Below are 17,646 nucleotides of genomic sequence, written 5' to 3' on the forward strand. Positions count from 1 at the left end.
TTTTTGCCATCTTTCTCAATGACTTGTGGCACGGTGCGTTGTCTTGGTGGAATAACACTTTTTTCTTCTTCATATGGGGCCGTTTTGCCGCGATTTCGACCTTCAAACGCTCCATATCACATATCGACGGAAAAACTCGGGTGTATTACGAGTTAACAGCTGCAAACACCGCTCAGAATCATCAACTCGTTGTTGTTTTTGGTCAAATGTGAGCTCGCGCGGCACCCATTTTGCACAGAGCTTCCGCATATCCAAATATTGATGAATGATATGACCAACACGTTCCTTTGATATCTTTAAGGCCTCTGCTATCTCGATCAACTTCATTTTACGGTCATTCAAAATCATTTTGTGGATTTTTTTGATGTTTTCGTCGGTAACCACCTCTTTCCGGCGTCTACTGCGTTCACCGTCCTCCGTGCTCATTTCACCACGCTTGAATTTTGCATACCAAACAATTATCGTTCATTTCCCTGGGGCAGAGTCGGGAAACTCATTATCAAGCCAAGTTTTTGCTTCCACCGTATTTGTTTCCTTCAGAAAATAGTATTTTATCAAAACACGAAATTCCTTTTTTTCCATTGTTTTCACAATAACAAAAGTTGCTTCACAAAAGACGCTCTATCTCACAAACTAATTGACTTACAGACGTCAAATTTTGACACGAATCATTTGAAGGTTGGTACTATATAAAAATAATATGCATTTAATACTAGCGACGCCATCTATGTGTCAGACCGGGGACTTATCAGCCAACCTTTTACTTTTACTATCAATTAAAAAAATAATCGACATAATTAAAACTTTTCAAGGATATTTCTTATCTCCTTGATTTATGTTATTTAATGTTTCACCACACAATAAAATAAAGTTTTATAATTAAAGTACGGATTTCTCGTCATATACAATTTCTGATGAATAATTCTAAGATTAAAGAAAACTATCACAATGGACTGAATAGTCTAAGTGAGCCTGAATCTTAATCGGGCTGCCACTTTAACCTAACCTTTAACCTAAGATTAAAGAAAATAATATAGGATTACTTATTTTCATTAAATTCTTCTTAAAAATATGATAGATGAAACAATTAAATACACGAGGAATGAGAGCATGTTTGGCTAAGATAAAATAACAATTTCGTGAGGATTGGGGTCGAAACGTATATCTACAATAATTTGAACAGAAAACCAGTCTCCATTGAATCGTTTACACTGCACGGGGATTGGTACCCTTTAAGTCCCACTTGAGGTAGCTTTTTAACACTGAACCACATTAATATGACCATAATTGTATAATTCATAACTGTGGAGACTTGGAATGAACCACGGTGGAAAAATCGACTTGAGTATGAAAGCTAGAAATTCAAGAAGAACTGCAGAAGATCGATGACTTGGGAGACTCATTCTTCCTTTAGATCTTAGAAAATAAGAAAATTAAATGGTAAACATTAATTTCACTCAAATATAGTTCGTAAATTATATTTGCAATAGGTTGAGATTTTTAATATTTATAAGATTCGTGAACTTCTGAACATTTGCTACTAATTAATAAATCTGGAAATAGGTTAGTGTAGGGGACATAAAATGTGCTTCGATCGTTTTGCAGCAGCAAGTGTTTATGCCACTTTCAAAACGTCAGCATTCCTATGATTAATATTTTCTATTATCATAATAAACTAAATCGTCTATGTTAGTTTTTAAGACAAAATAGTTGAGTATGCAAGCTAGAAATTCGAGAAGAACTGCAGCCGATCATTTTGGAGACTCATTATCCCTTTTGATCCAAGAAAATAAGCAAATTCGACGGTACGCATTTATTTCATTCAAATAAATTTCGTTAAACATCTGCAGTAGGATCAGATTTTCATGATTCGTAAACTTCTGAACTTTTCCTACTAATTAATCTGGAAATAGGTTAACATAGGGGATATTAAATGTGCTTCAATCTTTTACAGCAGCAAGTATTTATGCCAGCATTCCTATGATTAATATTTTCTTTATCCATAATGACCATTGGATAAATGTATGTATTAAGCAAACAATATTTGCTATGTGTTTTATCGGTTTATTCATACAAATTGAAAAATATATACCTACATAAATAAACATAAAAACTATGATTTTCTATAAAAATATTGGTTTCAGAACAACATCACTTGACTCTCCTTTACTAAGCTTTTTTTTTTTGGTTTTCATGTTTTCTACATTATGAACAGATATGTCCCATACGTGACTATTCTGCAGTCATTGAACTGTGCAACATTTCCTTTTCTAAGGAAGTGTGTTATATATTTTATTTTGTTGCATGGTTTTCCAAACTCGCTTAAGGACGTGTTTGAAGAGTTAAATGATCATAGGTTTAATTTATTACGTGACTATCACAAGTATTCTCTCTACAAGGAAGTTGTTGACACTTTTAAAAACAAATATTTAATATTTTAGGCATGTGTGAGCTTTGTTTGCCTTAGGAAACTAATTTATTTCATAAAGGAAGGTGCAAATAAATTTGTTTAATCAGTGTTTTTGGTTGGATAGCATGTTGGTTACCGAAAAAAAATTAAAATATATTTTCAGGACATTGGTGCGTATGATTATTTCTAATTTTTTTGAAGTTAACTAAATCTTTTATACATTGCAGAGAAATGTGAATTAAATTTAAAGTTGAACTATAATAAAATAACGACTTAACTTTTGAGTATAAAGGAGGGCTTCGTTTTTTTTTTTTTTTTTTTTTTGAAGAGATATGCCGGACACCAATTTTAATGATTTAAATATGAAATTGGACGAGACCTAAATAAATAGTATAATGTTTAGTATAACACTTGCTGAATGTGACTTATTTTGAAACGCAGTAGTTTTGATATGACTTTAATTGCAAACGTCAAATGTACATAATTTTATTTTTAGTTTCTCTGTGAATACATTCTAATAAAGAACTATTTTTATATAACCAAATCACATTCTTTACATTTTTTTGGGGACTCAACCAAAAGGTACGAAATCGTTGTGAATTGCAGCACAAAGAGATTAAAAAAAGATTAAAGACGTATAAAGACGAGTGAGGGAAGAATATGATGAGTCAGGAAGCAGAACAAAGCCAAGACGAAATTTCTGGAGACATTTTGTCATCCGTGGATAAGACGACTTTAGCACAATTGAGAGAAGAATTAGAAAAACGCAAAGAGTCATCCGCGGGGTCGAAGGCAAAACAATGTATTGTATATAAAACGGTGTTCCGCATTTAAAATTGTATCTACACCAATTAAAAACTAAAATTTAAATTTATATTTATTTATTTATTTATATTTATTTATGTATATAGAAGGAAATATGAAACATTAGAATATGATACTTTTATATGAATATTAATGAATTTATAATGAGTTATGTGCTTCTTCCAACCCCCTAATTAGTTTGATATATTATTTTATAAATATCAGAGGTCATACATATACACGGACAACCGCTATACAAATCGATTAAAAAGCAATAATTTTTCTACATGAATAATAATGACAAATGTGGCCAGCAATTTTTGGCGTTTTCACATATGATACCAAATTTATCGTTTTATTGTTCTGGATCTATTAAGTATGTTTAAATGTGATGAGATAGCATAATGAAATTATGAAAATTAATTAGGTTTGCGAAGTTGAAAATGATTTGTGGTATTTTGTATTGGGATAATTAGATTAGTTAGAGGCAATTATGCGATTTAAAAACTAATATTCCAATTAAATTCGAAAAATGTTTAAATTAAAGTAAATTGTAGATGAAAGTGCCACGATTGACCAGTATTACCGTTGATCATTATAGTATGAAGTTTGGCGCATTTTTCAAATTATGACATTTTTGTGCCACTTAAACTTATTTATTTATATTTTATTTTCGATTCGACCTTCTTAATTATTTTAAAACATTTATTGTTATTTTTGGGCTTTTAATGCGAATATTTATTTATAACTACACTGAAAAAAATCATACCCGGTTCCAAAGATTTTGTCTTTAATTTAAAAAAATTGGTATTGATTCCGAGCCAAAGAAGCGGAGAATACAAGTAAGGATACTTTTAAGACACAATTCTCTTTTAAAATCGGGTTTTGTGTACTTGCTTCTAGGAAGCAAATTTTAATTTTTCGGTTTTTCAGCTTTTTTTTCTTCATATGTTATCAAAGTCCTTTAAAAACAAGTTAACGACTACTTTATTTTCCAAATTAAGACTCGACTTCTAGTAGAAATTATGCTGTGTTTCAAGTAAAAAACGTCTTTAAAATAAAGTGTTGAAAAACATGTCAAGATGCAAAAAGACAACAAATTTAAAGAAAATTTCATTAAATTTAAAAATTTGTTCTAAATTATTAAAGTCAAGTTGACCTTAGCCCAAACATTTTTTCTTTCATGTTACGATATCCATTTTTAAATCAAATCACTTAATTATAAGGACAATACGACTTCATTGAAAAGTTTATTGACCTTTGGTCAAGGAAAACAACTTTATACTAGAGAAATGCGTCTTCTATGCTAAGCAAAATTTGCATTCGTATTTTAAAGACATGAAATCTTTGACCTCACGACAATATTTTTTTCAGTGTAATACTAAATTTATATATAAAATAGGTAAAGCATTGGCAACTGAGGCATTAGCTAATAAATCTAGACGTTGGTTAATATAGGGAATACATTTTAGTATGTTTGAATCAAATATTTATGCCAATTTCACAAGAACAACATTCCTATGATATATATTTTCTATGATCACAATAAACTAAATCATCTAAGTTAGTTTTTAAGAAGGACACAAACAATTTTTCTTGTAGATTGAAGTGCTACAATTGACCAGGATTACCATTGTGCCATTATAGAATCAAGTTTGGTACATATTTGAAATTATGACTGTTTTTTTGCCACTAAATTTTATATCTTTTACATGTTTGTGCCACCTTTTTGGCATGTTATGGAACCTTGTAGTTCTTTTCTTAAGGTAATATGTTTTGTAAATTTTGATCCCGGATCATATTATGATTACGGATGTGATCGATTAAAATATTTATTGTAGCCTGGCAGATTATTAATTTTGTTTTAGTTTTTGATCTTAGAGGGCATTATAATTTTGTCCTGCACGTGTATTGTAGATGGATTAACAATTGCAATTCTAAATACGTAAACACGAGCCCGTCAGTCTATAGGTCTTTTGAAATAACAGTGGCTTCCGAATGAAACAAAATATCAACCATTTTGGACTTTAAATAGGTGTAGCCTCTGTTAAACCAATTCCCAAGATAGGTTGCACATATCCCATCCACTTGAAAATCGAGTCCATTACTACCACACATGAAATGGTCTATATCTCCATATTTACCCACCCATTAAGCTGATTTAATATTTTTATATTCATATTTATATTGCAATACATTAGTTTCTTAGTGTGTTTGAGTATAACAATCATCTAATAGGTTTAATTTTAATAGTCCACAGTCTATGATTTAAGTTTCTGCAATTAAAAATTACTGTCTCTAACCAAAAAGTTGTTCGAATCATACAAATCCATTAACAATTGTGGCCAAGAATAGTTGCAGTTATTTATTAAATTGTCTCAAGTACTCTTATATTTTGAGAGTAACCAATTCAATAGAATAACTAAAAATAGTATTTAAAAGTTTAAGCCGCTGACTGTTCGAAAAAACACCCCGGATGCACTGAATTATTTAGACATTTGCTAGCTATTTCAGCTAGTTGGCCATTTACTGAAAGTTACATAGCCACTAAAAAATCCCCATCCAAACAATGGCTATCAATATGTAGCTCTAGTTTTGTTATTTGGGTTGGCCAAAAAGCATCTCAACAAAAACTTCCAAATGTGTGTTTTTTTTTTGGATTTAAAGTTGTACAAAGCTTTTAATCAATGTTGTGCGAATTTATAGCAATTGTATCCAGTCTTTTGGACTATGCCAAACAAACTGCTATTTTCCCAACCTCCAACTACTCGACAGTGGCCTGTTGAGCTGCATTATAATCTGAAAGTGATGATGCATGGCAAGACTACATGAAAACCAAATTACATTAACGGTGGCTAAAATTACACAATATGCTGCACAATATACGGGCCATACCGGTTCAGCGACAAGCAAAAAAAGAAAAATAAAATGGGTAATGCATTTATTGATTTTTCATTTGAATGGGGGCACATTGATAACGAAGTTTGGGAGATGCTTGTTTGCGTTGCTACACTTGGGGAATTCAGGCTAAATGAATTGAAATGTAGTTAGTCAGAATTTAAGATATAGAAATTTTATTTTCCGAAAATTCCCTGAAGAGTTACAGTAAATTTTCCAAAACAGCAAATATTAGCCATAAAAACAATCTTTATGAACTGAAAGCAATGATAAAAAAAATATTTGTATATACAAAAAGTTTGTTTTCTTACATATTAAAATCAGGGGCATTGATTTTTAAAATAATTTTGAGAAAAAATGGTAAAAATGTAGCACCCCAGCACAAAAATTTGCAAGTTCTTCTTAAGGCACAACTTTAAAAGCACTTCCAAAAAGTCCTCCCAAAGATGATCTTTATTTTAACTGCACAGGAAGTTCGTTCGAGTCAATTTTTATAACTCGCTTTTTTCATATCTTTAATGGAAAAATTAAAATTTTATTGTTCCAGTGGGTTAAAAACAGATTAAAAATTAATAAAATAGTGCAATTTATTTAAATTTTGCCGAAAAAAATGCTAAATTCTTGCTAGAAAAATTGCGAATTTTTAAAAATATTTAATGTCAAACGTTCCAGAAAAGCGATGCATTAAAAATCATAAAAAATTTTAAAAATTATTTATTCGTCAAAATATAAAAAAAAATTGTTTATTCACATCCAAATCACTCGATTCGCATCACACCTTAAGAAGTGATACAAATTCAGTGAAACTGTTGAAACGGTGGACATCCGTCCTATGACAAGCTCATGTTAAAATCATCGCTTCTGCGCCAATTTTGCACCACTTCCGGATCCAAAAAGAACATTTTCACTACTTTTTTGGCGACGCTTTTTTTTGCTGGGACTGTGTAATATTAGAGTCCTATCATATAAAGTATCTGCCAATTAGGTTAGATCCTTTTTAAACGAGAGATCCGGTACATATATGGTGGTCAATTTTCTGGCCATAACTGTGGTTGACAAAAAGAAGATATTCTCGCGTATTGGACTTGTTAATAAACCTTGTGCTGTCCACAAAAGGATCGCAACTACTATTAATCACACACAAAGAATTTTTTTTCCGATTCAATCACGAAATTAATTGATCCAATTAATTTTTTAATTGAAATGTCTTCAATCACAGAAATGATAGTATCAATTAAAAAATTAATTGACAGTCAATTAAAAAATTAATTGATCCAATTAAAAAATTAATTGATACTATTATTTTTGTGATTGATTTTTGTTTCAATTAAAAAATTTGTTGAATCAATTAAATTTTTAATTGAATATTTTTTAAAACTCAATTAAAATTTTAATTGGAAAAATTTTCGTGAAATTTTTTTGTGTGCATATCACATAGAGAGTGAATATGATAACCTCAAATATGTTACGAAAGAATAATATGGGTATTGAACATGGAATACTTTTGTCCCAAAAAAACAAACATATCACATGGTTCCATGTCCCCCGTCCAAAAATAACTTTGTGCCCTTAATACTTGTTTGAGTTGATCATATTCCTTCTCTGCGTGTTCCTTTTGACCTCTTTGCCACTGATTTATGGGGCATTGCCAGGTATTCGACTCAAGAATATAGACTTCCGCACAGCTTTGTGGGGGCTAAAGGAAATCTTAGCAGCTTATCATTCATGAATCTTTATTCGCGCAAGCTCACGCTCAATATTTGATATGGCAGCAGCCCACATTCACCAACATCGACAAAATAAAAAGTCGTATTCACGCACGAACAATTTTTAAAATCTAACACTCACGACAATTCCCGTGACTCATGACGAATTCAAATGACTGAGAGCCAATTCACATAACTCACAACATTTTGCAAGCAGTATATGATTTACCAGCCAAATTAATGCCACTTGTTCAAATTATTGCAGTAATTGGTATATGAGCCAGAATTAAATCTTGAGAGTTTAATTCCCAAACCGATTTATTTTTCACTCACGCCCTTGAACGATATATTTGCTTTTGTATCTTTTATTTCATATTTTACAATTTAGTTTTTCACAGTAACTTTTTGACATCCATCAGTTAAATTTTACAACTGATCGCTGATGGTAAATAATCCATTATACACTAAAATGCGTCAATTTACTTTGGACTAAATTCCACAAATCTTTTAAATGTTTTTCTATATTATTTTTAATGCAATATCCTGTGTCGGTTTATCTGCTCAAACCACAAGTCTTTTGTGGTTTAATTTTGGATACTGCTCTATTGCTTGTTGTCAGTCATATCCGGTAATAGACATGTTTGAGATTTCACGAAAATACCATTTCTCTGTTGACGCTGTGTTGGTATTTCCTTCAAAGACACACATGCAAATGAAGAGACCACATGCATGCATCTACACATACCATTCGCTATTCATTATCATGGGAATGTAATGGCTGCTTTGCCTATAGGCGCTGGTATTTTGTTACAGTAACGGAGGGGAATGGAATGCAACGGTATGAAGAGTGACAATATCTTTTGATATGCAAAAATTTCAAAAATCCTTAACTGTTATGCAATACCAAAATTGTAGTTGGGTTTGGTTTTTTTGGTGTGGTAGCTTTTTTTTTTTGGGTATGTCCATGAAATGTGTGACAGAAGGATGTGCTTACATAACAAAAAATATTGCTTTCCACACTTTTTTCCACAAGTTTTTTAGTTGATAGGAAATAATTATAGCTTTTTTGTGGCTTTTCATATTTTTTATCAGTTTTTTTTTGTGTTGAACCTTTGAATTGTGAATGTATACAAACAAAAAAACATATATTTATTAAAACTTTTAATATTTATGTAAATATCAAAACCCTAGAGCTAACCGATGTATATGAATGGTCTTTTAATAGTGATATGTCTGTGATTGACAAAGTTGAACTTGAGTTTTAATTTGTGTGTCAATTGAGAAGAGGCAAATCAAAAGTTGTTTTGGAATTTTCGAGATAATTGGCTAGCATTTAAACCACTGCAATGCCATTAAACCAACATAAATAAGATTATAATAAATCCCATAATTTGGAAGCTATGTTTATGAAGAACGCGTGGTTAAAAGCTTAGACATGATAGGTCTGTGTTAAAAGTTTATAAAAGTTTTTCTAAGTTGTCTTTGAATACTCGGATATAGAAATGGGCATTGAACCTAACATAGAATTGAGCAGCACTCAATGTTAAGGGAGAATTCCGCAACCAATGATGCAAATTCAATGCAACGGCTGTGGTGGACTTTCAATTCATCGCTTCTACGCCAATTTCGCTCCACTTCGGGATCCAAAAAGAACATTTTCACTACTTTTTGGCGACGTTTTTTGGCTGGGTTCTGAAATAGTTTTTTTTGGAAATTATGTCAAAATTAAACTAATATTCATTTTATCTGCATAACTTCGAAAATCTCTCTGTACTTAAATTTTAGGACTTTTAGCCGAAATCCTTTAAGTTTTTTAAATTTGAATATTGGTTTGACATCATTAAATCACAGGAAGTTGGACAAGGCTGTTATTTGGACACAGATCTTTTGGGTCTGTGGGATGACTATCCCACAGATTGCAAAATTGGCATATGGAATTTTGACATGGCTGAAACGCACAATTAAATTGGATTGTGAAAGAAAAAAGGCTTTCAAAATGGCAATTAATGCGGCATAAATATCCCAAATTTACCTAAATATCGCAATTCGCTATAAATTACATGAAGCAACAAAGAATCCGGGTATCAAAAGAAAATCATATATAAGGAAATTATTTCTAGAGCCCTGTCTGGCCTACACTTTGAAAAATTACAATCAATATAGATCAACGTTTTCCAGAAAATACTATGGAGACCGCAAACCTACTCATCTATATATGTATATACTCTTAATTTAAATTATTCTTTTCAAGTTATATTAAGAAACTGTAACTCAAATACTGGTCCACAAGCGCTTGTTGGCTGAGCAACTCAAATAATTTCGTGAGTATTAAAGAATCTTTGTTTTTTTTTTTTTTTCTTCTTCTTAATTTGTTATATATCTATGGATGATGGGAATTTTCATTATTTAAGATTATTCAACTAATTCTGATTTGTTTTCTTGTATTAGAATTTTAAAATATTGAGATAGGCCACTTTTTGCAATTTAACATAATTTTTAGTTCCCCTTTAATTTATTTGTTGATCTAGAAATAATTGTCAATATAATGATTCCTAAAAATATGCAATATTATCATTAAAGTATTTGCGTTTAATTTTCGGAATTGAAGGTTTGAGCGTGTAGAGTGTCGTTAGGGCTGACAAACATCTTGGTCGGCAAGGCAGGGTGGGATAACCGATCGGATATCAATGACACCTAGATATCCATTTTCCGGGACCGGTTCCGTTTTCTTTTAAATAGCTAACTAGGTTTGTCATTATAAAACAAAAAAAAAAAAAAGTGTATGCTACCATTAAAATTTTATTGTTGGTGTAAGCGGCTGGGATCTAGCTTCGGCGACAAGAACACCCCCCCTCCACTGAGCAAGGTCGGAACATTCGGTAGCAATGGTCAGTAGAAGTTAGGATCCAGTGTGAGAGCCGTTACAGACTCGAAATTTAGGCAATGCTAAGGACAAAATTCTTTAAAATAATGACATTTTAATTAAAAGAATGTTTATAATCCTTGCTTCAAACATTTTTTTTCATTAAATTTAGGACACAAATCTTGAAATTTTGCGTCCCTCTGTTGAAGTTGTAGATCTTTGAAGTAAGGGCATCTTTGGTTTAAAGTTTTTTTTTTAGCATTAAGAAAACAGTTTTTACTTTGAAGTACTTGGCATAATTTGGATTTTGAAACTGGAATTTGTTTGTACATGAATACCTTTGTTAATATATCACAAACAGAGAATAAAAATTCGATGAATGAGATCTGTTTCAAATTTTATTTTTATCGATCCTAGATTTAAAGCCAGGAAGGTCCCCAACAAATGTCTTTATTTTAAAGAAGCCACATCTTTGGCTCGGAATCAATACCAAAATCCTTAAAGGAAGGTCCAAGTAAACTTTTTTTTGAGTGTACTGTTGTCAATTTAGGGGAGTATCTTGGTTAACTTAACATAGAACATTTTCTTTGCATACTTTCAGGTGGAATACATGTTTGCATGGTATGAGAAGGAAAAAGTGCTTACAATTCTAGCTTTCGACATTTTATTTAAATTATTTGTTATGACACCGATCATATGGCTTTAGAGTCGAACCTCATAAACTATACTGCAGTATAAAAAGAAAAAGAAAAAAGTGGAAAATTTGCCATTAAAATTGCACAACTGGTTTCTTTGCTCTTAAACAGAGTCAATCACTGCTCTGAAAGGGTCTCATGGACGAGTTTTTTACGAGCATGCCCCTGTTGTTACTTTTGAAACTCGCTTTTTCCTAGCTTTATAACACACCTTCAATTGGTGAAACTTTTCTGGGAGTTCTCTTTTTTTAGGCTAAGTACATATCCGATCAAGGCACCGATATACAGAAAGAGGAACATTTTTGGTACTCATGGAAAATAACTGAAAGTTTGTTAAGCGAGTTTTAAGAAATTATTGTTGATATCATCGGTACTTCATTGTACCTCGATCTATAGGCTTGAGTGTCAACACAACCCAATTTTCATCGGTCTGAAAATCCGTGCTCTTCAAAAGTCTTACAAAAATTGGCCACAATAATGAACTGGTTGTTGTTACTTTTAAAGAACCGCTTAGACAAAGTTTTTAACGCAACGATTGCGATTTCAAGGTACGCTGTAAGACTCTGTTTGGATTTATTGCACTACATTTTTGTAATGCAGCATAAATGCAATATTGAACAAAAACTTTAAAAATTAAAAACAAGTTTTAAGTTTTAATCGCAATAATTGCGATTGTGTGTCGTAAGATTTTTTTTCGGATTACGGCATATTACATATTTTATTTATATTTCACAATGTTGGAAAAAACTTTAAAAATTAAATATTATTTTTACTTTTAAACAAAAAAAGTCGCAATTTAGGTTTTCTTCCTAAGGTAATAATATTAAATACCGTCGTCCTTCACTTCACAGCATTTAAATGCTTGTATATTTTTGGCGTATGATTGATTTTTTTTATTAAAGTCTCGGTGAAGTTTTTATGAACCCTCGAATTGCAGTTATTTTTGATATTTTTTTAATTGTGATTTCTATTGCACATTAATTTAATTTTTTTTTTACTTCTGGCGTATGATTGATTTTTTTATTTAAAGTTTCGGTTTAGTTTTTATGAATTCTTTAGTTGCAGTTATTTTTGATATTTTTTCAAAAAAAATCATATCTTTTAACTATTGCTCAATATTTTATTACACATTAAATTGCATCATTTTCTGGAATGAATCACTTCATTTAGCCAACATTTTTTTTCTTGGATTTTCTTTTTTGGTTTCAAACATGTTTTCAATAGTAATAGCTTCTATTATCGAAAGCTACCAGCACTTGCCACACTTAAAATATTTTCTTTCGTTTTAGATTACATAAGACATGTTTAACATCTTTCAGATATTTATTTTTTATGTAATATTTATTGATTGGTTTTGGTGTGGAAAAATATAATATTTAAAATTAATTGATTTCACATTTCATTTTCTTTCGATTTTCCAAAATATTTGTATTAAAACCCTTTTCAAAATATTAATACTTTTCATAAAACTATTTTCTATATTTAAAAATTCGTTTCTTATATCCCAAGCCAGAGGTGTTTATTCGAAAAAGAACCGCTCAAATGAAAGTAAAAACCGCAACTGATCATGCGCCTGGGCTGTAATGCTTGCAATAGGCCTTTCGGCCAACATACGCCAAAGTTAGCGGTAATGCAACAAACAAGACTACACAACGAGCTAGGCCCAACCTAACCAACCCGTTAGGAGTTTTAACCAAAAATTAACCCCCTTCCATCTCATTCGAATACACGTCGACAGCAGTTTAGCTGGCTACAACGTCCACTCAATTCATTCAACATAAAGTTGCACAAAAATATAAAGCAATAACAATAACACCAGCAACCAAACACACACACACACACACGTAACACACATATTAGGTTGTTGCAACTACGTTAACCAGCAGTGTAATGGCAAACATGAATGCAACACCACATCACGCATACACACACACACTCCAACTTTAATGCACAACAAGCGTCAAATGCAGTTTACAATTGCGTTAGATGGTGGTGTTGTGTGTAATCCATTTTAGACCAACTGAGACTTGCATCCACATTCGTTTCTGTTTCATATTGATTTTAATGTGGTTGTTGTTGCTGTCTTTTTCAGTTTTACTTTCTGGCCTGGGGAGAAGGGGGAACCACACTAGATTTGGTGATTTTTTCCTTAACCGTTTTTGGACAAAATTGCTTGGTGGTCTATGTCACTAGGAAGTATTGACTATAGAGGTAATTCTCAAAATTGCGTTACGTATTTGAGGACATCCGAATTCGTCGAAATGAACATAAACATGAAAAATAAGTTTAAGTTATATAAAAATTAGGTTAGGAAAAATATTTGTTTCGTCACCTATTCTACACACAAATAAAGTGAGATCCAAAGATTTTGACTTTCCCTTAAGAATGTTGGTATTGATTCCGAGTCAGAGATGCGACTTCTTTAAAATAAAGACATTTTTCAGGGACCTATAAAATTAAAATTATTATACATATTTCATTTATCGAATTTTCATTCCCTTTTCGCGGTATATTAATAAAGCTATTAGCGTACAAACAAAAGCCAGTTTAAAAATCCAAATTATATTGGACACTCCAAAATAAAAAAAGTTTTCTTAATTCCAAAAAAAAAAAAAAAAAAAAACTTTAAACCAAAGAGGCTAATTCCTCAAAATAAAACTTAACCTATATTTGAAGCGTTTTTATCTTATATCTAAAGATTCAATATTTCAGTTAGGTTAGGTTAGGTTATGTGGCAGCCCGATGTATCAGGCTCACTTAGACTATTCAGTCCATTGTGATACCACAGTGGTGAACTTCTCTCTTATCACTGAGTGCTGCCCGATTCCATGTTAAGCTCAATGACAAGGGACCTCCTTTTTATAGCCGAGTCCGAACGGCGTTCCACATTCCAGTGAAACCACTTAGAGAAGCTTTGAAACCCTCAGAAATGTCACCAGCATTACTGAGGTGGGATAATCCACCGCTGAAAAACTTTTTGGTGTTCGGTCGTAGCAGGAATCGAACCCACGACCTTGTGTATGCAAGGCGGGCATGCTAACCATTGCACCACGGTGGCTCCCTAAATATTTCAGTTAATTTAATGACAATTTTTTTAAAATCAAAAATGTGTTTCTTTAATTTAAAATTTGCCTTAGTTCAAAGACATACAACTTTAACGGAGGGTCGCAAATTTCCAAAATTTGTATCCTAAAAAGATTATAAACTTTTTATTTATTTATTTATTAAACTTATAGTAAATATAAGAATAATAGAGAAAAATATAGCATTAGCTACTTAGGCTATCAGCTTATAAACTTTTTATTATAAACAAAGATTATAAACTTTATTCTCATTAATATTATTTTCATTATTTTAAAGATATTTGTTGTTAATATTTTGTAAATGACGCGACTTAAAATTTAGGTTGTGTAAACTTTAGTATCACGTAAATATTTTTTTTTCAGAGTAAGGAACAATACACACTTGACCGCCACTCTAAATAATACACATGAACGAAATTTTTTCAAAAAGTTTTTTTTTTTCTTCTTTTGGTTAAGCTACACTTGTAGTTTAGTCAATGCATGGTTTTAAACTGAGATCAAAAACAACAATAAAAATTTTATTTCTATAGAAAGTTTTCTAAAAATTTTATTTTTATATAACAATTTCTCAAAATTATGTATCTGATTTCTGAAACATATTTGGGGTGAAAATATTCCTTCACTGGGTACATGGGAATTGTGGATAAAAAATCAACATTTTCAACATTTGACTGGCCAACTGGAGAGAATTTACGTAAATCGTGGGAATACGGCTTGGGCTGTACCGTATAGCTCCAAACAACTAAAATTTTTTCAGTGATTGATTATCCCCTCTCAGTAATGTTGTAGACATTTCTGAATGTTTCCAAGTTTCAAGGCAGCACTCAGTGATAAGGGAAACAAAAATCACGCAGTTTGTATAAGATAATATGACCTCTAGCTTGCCGACAACCAATAGATAGATAGACATATGTATATTAGGGCTAGAGAGCCACTGCAATCGTTAGCATGCCCGCCTTACATACACAAGGTCATAGGTTCGATTCCTGCTTCTACCGAACATCAAAAATTTTTCAGCGGTGGATTATCCCACCTCGGCAATGCCGGTGACATTTCTGAGTGTTTCAAAGTGGTTTCACTGCAATGTGGAACGCCGTTCAGACTCGGCTATAAAATGGAGGTCCCTTGTCATTGAGCTTAACATGGAATCGGGCAGCACTCAATGATAAGAGAGAAGTTCACCACTGTGGTATCACAATGAACTGAATAGTATACACCCAGAGAAGGAATATGATCACCTCAACCATGTTTCAAGAGCAAAATGTTGTTTTTGAATGGTGACCATTTAACATGTTTGTCGCAACCATGTTATTTTCTCGGAGGTTATGTGTCTGATTTCGGCAAGCATATTATTTTTTGGCGAGAAAAGAACATTTTTGCCATAAACATGTTACATGGTCACCATCCAAAAATAACATTTTGCTCTTGAAACATGGTTGAGGTGATCATATTCCTTCTCTGCGTGTAGGTTAGGTTAGGTTAGGTTATGTGGCAGCCCGATGTATCAGGCTCACTTAGACTATTCAGTCCATTGTGATACCACATTGGTGAACTTCTCTGCGTGTAAGTGAGCCTGATATATCGGGCTTCCACCTAACCCAACCTAAAGAGTGTATCGGGAATAGATTCTCAGAAGATCAAGATGCATGTACACGCAAAGAAAAAAAAACGTGTACCGAAAACGTTTTTATTTTGTTAGAGTTTTTTGAGTTGCTTCGAAAATTGTAAACTTTTATCACCAAAAAACTTCGTTTGTTATAAAATTTTTATTTCTTCAATAAAAAAAGTTATTTTTGAAACAACAACACAGTCCATTTCGTTTATATAAAACACTGTTCTTTTCTGACTTTAGGTCTTTAATAAGACACATTTTACAGTTCAAAATTTAATATACTACAATGTAATGTTGAACATTTTTTCGGAATCTTCCGAACATATCTGGAATATATGTAAAAAAAAAAAAAAAAAACTTTGGTCGAAGCAGGGATCGAACCCACGACCCTTGGTATGCAAGTCGGACGTAGCAGCCACTGCTCCACGGTGCCAAACAAAATGTTTGTTTCTGTTAAATAAACTTTGTTTATTCGGTTCGTGGGCGCCGCAAGCTATGCTATATAAATATAACTTATATGGATATTTATCTATTGATGACCATAACAGGTACATAGCTCAGTGGTTAGTGTGTTGGCTTACAAAGTGCATGGTCCGCGGTTCGATTCTCCGTCCAGGCGGAAGGTAAAAAAAAATTTAAAAATTTATAAAATCGTATAATTTCTTCTACATTGTTGGTATTACAGGTGTTGACACCACTGCCAGTCTCGTATACAAAGTTATCGATAAACATTATATTTGAGAATCACTCTTTTTGTTTGAGTAGTTAGCCATATTAGAATTTATATTTGTTTTTTATTAACGAAAGAAAATTCCAAGCGCCAGTAACATAAGTTTGCGCTTTAATTGTTAAAGAGGATAGAAGGACGCTGTGTCGTAACCTTATATGAAGTTCTTACTTAGTTTCCTAACCAAAAAAGTGCGTAATTTGTATATAAAAAATTATTAATGAGCCATGAATTAATGTAATGAATATATTTTAGGAATTTTAATCGTAAGCGTTGAAATAAAGATTCCAAGAATTATTTCTTCGTTTTGGTTTGTAATCTATTGGGAAACGAAGTACTGGGGCAGATTCCCCTTAACAACAGGAAAAGGTGTTAAGAACTAAAAAACCTCGTGGATGTGAGAAAGATTTGAGGGAAAATGCAATTAGCAAGAAAACATTTTTTTTTTTGAGTTAGTTTTTATGAAATTGTTTTACCTCCTGCAAAAGAATAAACGTTTATCACAAAAAGTATATACTTTTCTTCCAAATACACTTCCTTACAGCGAAAAGCAAATGAGAAACGAACTTTGCTTGTCTTAAATTTCGTTTGGGAGGAAAGAATTATTTTTTTGCGTGTGAAGGTTGGAGTTAGTATTACATCCAGAGAAGGGATATGATCAACCCAAATAATTTTCAAGAAACCATTTTATTATCTCGGAAATTTTATTATGTCGAAACCATTTTATTATTTCGGAAATTATGGATCTGTTTTTGACACGCATCTATATGCTTCGGTAGAAAACAATGCCCCATGTTCCTCGAGAAAATTCTCTTCGTGATCTCCTTAATATATTTTTACGCAGATCA

General features: G+C 31.9%; 2 protein-coding genes across 5 annotated transcripts in view; one reads left to right on the top strand and one right to left on the bottom strand.

The window, feature by feature from the left end:
- The window catches only part of LOC142230492 (uncharacterized), a 31,396-nt gene extending 18,470 nt beyond the window's left edge, over positions 1-12,926 (bottom strand). For 2 of the 4 annotated variants that reach the window (XM_075301136.1, XM_075301134.1), the window contains exon 1: positions 12,773-12,926. The gene's annotated coding sequence lies outside the window, so the exon portion shown is untranslated. The remainder of the gene's footprint in view (positions 1-12,772) is intronic. The other 2 variants (XM_075301137.1, XM_075301135.1) reach the window with 1 other exon arrangement.
- Positions 1-17,646, top strand: part of Shal (Potassium voltage-gated channel protein Shal) — a 216,371-nt gene that overhangs the window by 103,622 nt on the left and 95,103 nt on the right. The gene's annotated exons all lie outside the window — the stretch shown is intronic.

This window comes from Haematobia irritans, chromosome 3, assembly GCF_050003625.1.
Source record: "Haematobia irritans isolate KBUSLIRL chromosome 3, ASM5000362v1, whole genome shotgun sequence".
In the NCBI taxonomy this organism is placed as follows: Eukaryota; Metazoa; Arthropoda; class Insecta; order Diptera; family Muscidae; genus Haematobia; species Haematobia irritans.